Here is a 5000-nt window from a genome sequence, read left to right on the forward strand (position 1 = left end):
AAAATGACTAAGTCCAACTTGGTCTACCAGTGGTAGGCTCGAAAAGTTGAAAAAATGACTAAGTCCCACTTGGTCTACCAGTGGTAGGCTCGAAAAGTTGAAAAAATGACTAAGTCCAACTTGGTCTACCAGTGGTAGCTCTGAAAAGTCGAAAAAATGACTAAGTCCCACTTGGTCTACCAGTGGTAGGCTCGAAAAGTTGAAAAAAATGACTAAGTCCAACTTGGTCTACCAGTGGTAGCTCTGAAAAGTCGAAAAAATGACTAAGTCCAACTTGGTCTACCAGTGGTAGGCTCGAAAAGTTGAAAAAAATGACTAAGTCCAACTTGGTCTACCAGTGGTAGCTCTGAAAAGTCGAAAAAATGACTAAGTCCAACTTGGTCTACCAGTGGTAGGCTCGAAAAGTCGAAAAAATGACTAAGTCCAACTTGGTCTACCAGTGGTAGCTCTGAAAAGTCGAAAAAATGACTAAGTCCAACTTGGTCTACCAGTGGTATGCTCGAAAAGTTGAAAAAATGACTAAGTCCAACTTGGTCTACCAGTGGTAGGCTCGAAAAGTTGAAAAAATGACTAAGTCCAACTTGGTCTACCAGTGGTAAGCTCGAAAAGTCGAAAAAATGACTAAGTCCAACTTGGTCTACCAGTGGTAGGCTCGAAAAAGCTGAAAAAATGACTAAGTCCAACTTGGTCTACCAGTGGTAGGCCCGAAAAAGCTGAAAAAATGACTAAGTCCCACTCGGTCTACCAGTGGTAGGTCGAAAAAGTGCGAAATTTTTCTAAGTCCCCACTTTTGGTCTACCATTTCACGCCAAAATCTAGTGAGGGTGGCGAGCTCCAGGATTTCTGACCCCCTTCGCCCGACTCCCTTGCCCGACGAAGGTGCACTCCGGTCGGCCTCGGAGCGAGTTCGCCCGCGCTCTGGAGGATTTTTCGTCGGGGGGTTTTTCAAAGGGGTGCCGTCGGACTGTTGAGGAGAGTGGCAATCTATAGGGGTCCAAGCACTGGAGATGATTCTCCATTCATTTCTAAGCATGGCAGAGCTTAAATAAAGCCCCATTAATAGTTCCAAAGTGGATTTTTGGACACTATAACACGGACCCGATCCTACCCGACCATGAAGCTCCGCAGGTCGGCCTCCGTCCCGCCCCCCGCCCCCCAGGCGGTACGGAGGAAAAACCAAACTTCCAGAGACGGTTCCAGGGGGGGTATCTCTTTTATTATTTTGACCCGATCGAATGGACTACCAAGCCCGCCTGGGTAGGCAACCGCGCGGCCCTCCGTGGCCACTGTGCGCGGTGCGTTCCTACCCGACCCAGCGGGTTAGCCTCCAGGGGGGTCCTCCGTCAGGGGGAGGACCTTTCCGAACCTATCCGAGGGAGTCGTAGACGGCCCGTCTATATCGCAATCTGCCCTAACACGATAACCGGTCGGCCCGGAGCCGTCGGACTCGATGCCTCGGTGGTCCTCGCGGCCCCCGAGCTCCAGCACCCGGCTTCAAAAAGCTCCGGACCCCCGGTTTCGGAACGAGCGTTTCCTTGTTATCCCCGAAGCAAGCGGGAACTCGCGCAGCGGAGTTGCCACACTAATTTCCACTGGGAGCAATGAGGGGTGAGCTCGGACGAGCCTCTCCGCCCGTCCCCCCCTCCCCGGGGGGTTCTTCGGACGGTACGGGGCCGATCCCTCTCCCCTCTAAGAACCAATGGTTTTTTCTGTGACAAAAACCACTCGCAGCAACCTGGTTGATCCTGCCAGTAACATATGCTTGTCTCAAAGATTAAGCCATGCAGGTCTAAGTGCACACGGAAGGTACAGTGAAACTGCGAATGGCTCATTAAATCAGTTATGGTTCCTTTGATCGCTCCACACGTTACTCGGATAACTGTGGTAATTCCAGAGCTAATACATGCAAACGAGCGCTGACCGGTCCTCTCTCGGGGGGGCCGGGATGCGTGCATTTATCAGACCCAAAACCCACCCGGGGGGACCCGCGAGGGTTTCCCCCGGCCCTTTGGTGACTCTAGATAACCTCGGGTCGATCGCGCGCCCACCGCGGCGGCGACGTCTCATTCGAATGTCTGCCCTATCAGCTGTCGATGGTAGCATAGGGGGCTACCATGGTGACCACGGGTAACGGGGAATCAGGGTTCGATTCCGGAGAGGGAGCCTGAGAAATGGCTACCACATCCAAGGAAGGCAGCAGGCGCGCAAATTACCCATTACCGACACGGTGAGGTAGTGACGAAAAATAACGATGCAGGTCTCTTTCGAGGCCCTGTAATCGGAATGAACGTATCCTAAACACATGGGTGAGGACCCATTGGAGGGCAAGTCTGGTGCCAGCAGCCGCGGTAATTCCAGCTCCAATAGCGTATATTAAATTTGCTGCAGTTAAAAAGCTCGTAGTTGGACTTCGGGAGTGGGCTGGCGGTCCGCCGCGAGGCGAGCTACCGCCTGTCCCAGACCCTGCCTCCCGGCGCCCCCCGGATGCCCTTGGTTGGGTGTCCGGTCCTCAGGGGTCCGGAGCGTTTACTTTGAAAAAATCAGAGTGTTCAAAGCGGGCACCAAACTCGCCTGAATGCCTGAGCTAGGAATAATGGAATAGGACTCCGGTTCTATTTTGTGGGTTTCCTGAACCAGGGCCATGATTAAGAGGGACGGCCGGGGGCATTCGTATTGCGCCGCTAGAGGTGAAATTCTTGGACCGGCGCAAGACGGACGAAAGCGAAAGCATTTGCCAAGAATGTTTTCATTAATCAAGAACGAAAGTCGGAGGTTCGAAGACGATCAGATACCGTCGTAGTTCCGACCGTAAACTATGCCGACCCGCGATCCGGCGGCGTTATTCCCATGACCCGCCGGGCAGCGTGCGGGGAAACCAGAGTCTTTGGGTTCCGGGGGGAGTATGGTTGCAAAACTGAAACTTAAAGGAATTGACGGAAGGGCACCACCAGGAGTGGAGCCTGCGGCTTAATTTGACTCAACACGGGGAACCTCACCCGGCCCGGACACGGAAAGGATTGACAGACTGATGGCTCTTTCTCGATTCTGTGGGTGGTGGTGCATGGCCGTTCTTAGTTGGTGGAGTGATTTGTCTGGTTAATTCCGATAACGAACGAGATTCCTTCGTGCTAAATAGTTACGCGGCCCCCCGCGGTCGCGGTTAACTTCTTAGAGGGACCAGTGGCGTATAGCCACGCGAGATGGAGCAATAACAGGTCTGTGATGCCCTTAGATGTCCGGGGCTGCACGCGCGCCACAATGGCCGGGCCAGCGTGTGCCTACCCTACGCCGAGAGGCGCGGGTAATCCGCTTAAACCCGTTCGTGACGGGGATTGGGGATTGCAATTATTCCCCATGAACGAGGAATTCCCAGTAAGTGCGGGTCATCAGCTCGCGCTGATTAAGTCCCTGCCCTTTGTACACACCGCCCGTCGCTACTACCGATTGGATGGTTATGTGAGGTCCTCGGATCGGCCACGCCGGGGCTCCTTCGCGGGGCCTTGGTGCTGTGCTGAAAAGTCGATCGAACTTGATCATCTAGAGGAAGTAAAAGTCGTAACAAGGTTTCCGTAGGTGAACCTGCGGAAGGATCATTACCGGGACTTGGGTTGGTAGTGCCTCCCAGTAGGCGCGACTCCCATTTCCACCAACAAAAATGTTCAAGCCACGGCCCGACGTTGGGAACTACAGGGATTCCCTTCGGCCTTTTAATGACTTGATCGAAAAACGGTGTCCTGAGCAAAAACGTGTTTTACGGCCAAAGGGAGACGGGTACCTGGCCCCCGAAGTCCGTCTGCGGGGTTTCTTACTCCGGAGGCGGCTCGGCGGCGCGGTTTGATGACCCCGAGTTCGCTTAGGCGTTCCGGGGCGCCCGTACCCGCGGCTGCCGTAAAACATTATTTCAAACCGTCACTTTTTGTGTCTGTTGGTTACATGGCTTCGAAACAAAAACAACCATAAAGAGTACAACTCTTAGCGGTGGATCACTTGGCTCGTGCGTCGATGAAGAACGCAGCCAGCTGCGAGAACTAATGTGAATTGCAGGACACATTGATCATCGACACTTTGAACGCACATTGCGGCCCCGGGTCAATCCCGGGGCCACGCCTGTCTGAGGGTCGCTATTCCAATCTATCGGACCTTTTCGTTCCGTCTCCCTCTTCCCTCCGGGGAAGAGTTAAGAGACGGTTCGAGGGGACCGCGGCTGGAGGTTCGCAGGTGCCCGCACCTTCGTCTTCCTAAAAGCAGACTCGGTCAGGTTCCCTTCTCGTTCGGGACTCGACAAAAGCCGCTCGACGGGCTTGATCGCGGGGGAAAAGACTTTCGTCCACCCCTCTCGCCTTCGTCTCCGTTGCCCAGCGATGGGTCTCGGAGGCCGGCTTTCCACACACCGTCCTCTACCGTTCCTCGTTCCGGCGAGGGGAGAGGTGGCGGCGATCCGTGGAGAGACGTCGTAGCGACGGCTGCCGGTGGGTTTTACCCTCTCTGGCTGCCCGTTATGCGCGCCGTCTCTCCGTCGGCGGATCTCCGTCCTCCCTCTCCTTTTCGTTCGGGCCGAGAGCGCGGCAAAAGAGAGGTTGGTAGGATAGCTCCGGTAGAAGGCGAAGAGGGGGGGCTTAAGTTTTTTTCTTCCCGTTTTCATCCTTCGTCCTCCGGCCGAATCGAACCTCCCCGTCTCGAAAGGGTTCCTCCGAACGGTTTCCAGCCAGACCGCGAGGGGTGGTTCCCGCCCTCCCTCGCGGCGGCGTACGCCTGGCGACGACAGCCCTTCGAGCGCGACCTCAGATCAGACGAGACGACCCGCTGAATTTAAGCATATTACTAAGCGGAGGAAAAGAAACTAACAAGGATTCCCCTAGTAGCGGCGAGCGAAGAGGGAAGAGCCCAGCGCCGAATCCCCCGTCCTTCACGGGCGTCGGGACATGTGGCGTATAGAAGTCCGTATCTCTCGGCGCGGGCCGGGGGGCCTGAGTCCTTCTGATAGAGGCTCAGCCCAGGGA

The 5000-nt window shown here is 55.0% G+C and overlaps 3 non-coding genes across 3 annotated transcripts in view; all 3 read left to right on the plus strand.

The window, feature by feature from the left end:
• The first annotated feature begins 1732 nt into the window (after positions 1-1732).
• LOC125798633 (18S ribosomal RNA) lies at positions 1733-3596 on the plus strand. Its single transcript, XR_007437426.1, has one exon. It is a non-coding gene; the product is annotated as an 18S ribosomal RNA (ribosomal RNA).
• A 371-nt stretch (positions 3597-3967) lies between these two features.
• Positions 3968-4121, plus strand: LOC125798643 (5.8S ribosomal RNA). The gene has a single exon (XR_007437435.1). It is a non-coding gene; the product is annotated as a 5.8S ribosomal RNA (ribosomal RNA).
• Positions 4122-4776: 655 nt separating this feature from the next.
• Positions 4777-5000, plus strand: part of LOC125798639 (28S ribosomal RNA) — a 4063-nt gene continuing 3839 nt past the window's right edge. The window contains exon 1 of the ribosomal RNA XR_007437432.1: positions 4777-5000. This exon is cut by the window's right edge and continues 3839 nt beyond it. This is a non-coding gene — a ribosomal RNA (28S ribosomal RNA).

The sequence above is a fragment of the Astyanax mexicanus genome, unplaced genomic scaffold (assembly GCF_023375975.1).
Source record: "Astyanax mexicanus isolate ESR-SI-001 unplaced genomic scaffold, AstMex3_surface scaffold_67, whole genome shotgun sequence".
NCBI classification, from domain to species: domain Eukaryota; kingdom Metazoa; phylum Chordata; class Actinopteri; order Characiformes; family Acestrorhamphidae; genus Astyanax; species Astyanax mexicanus.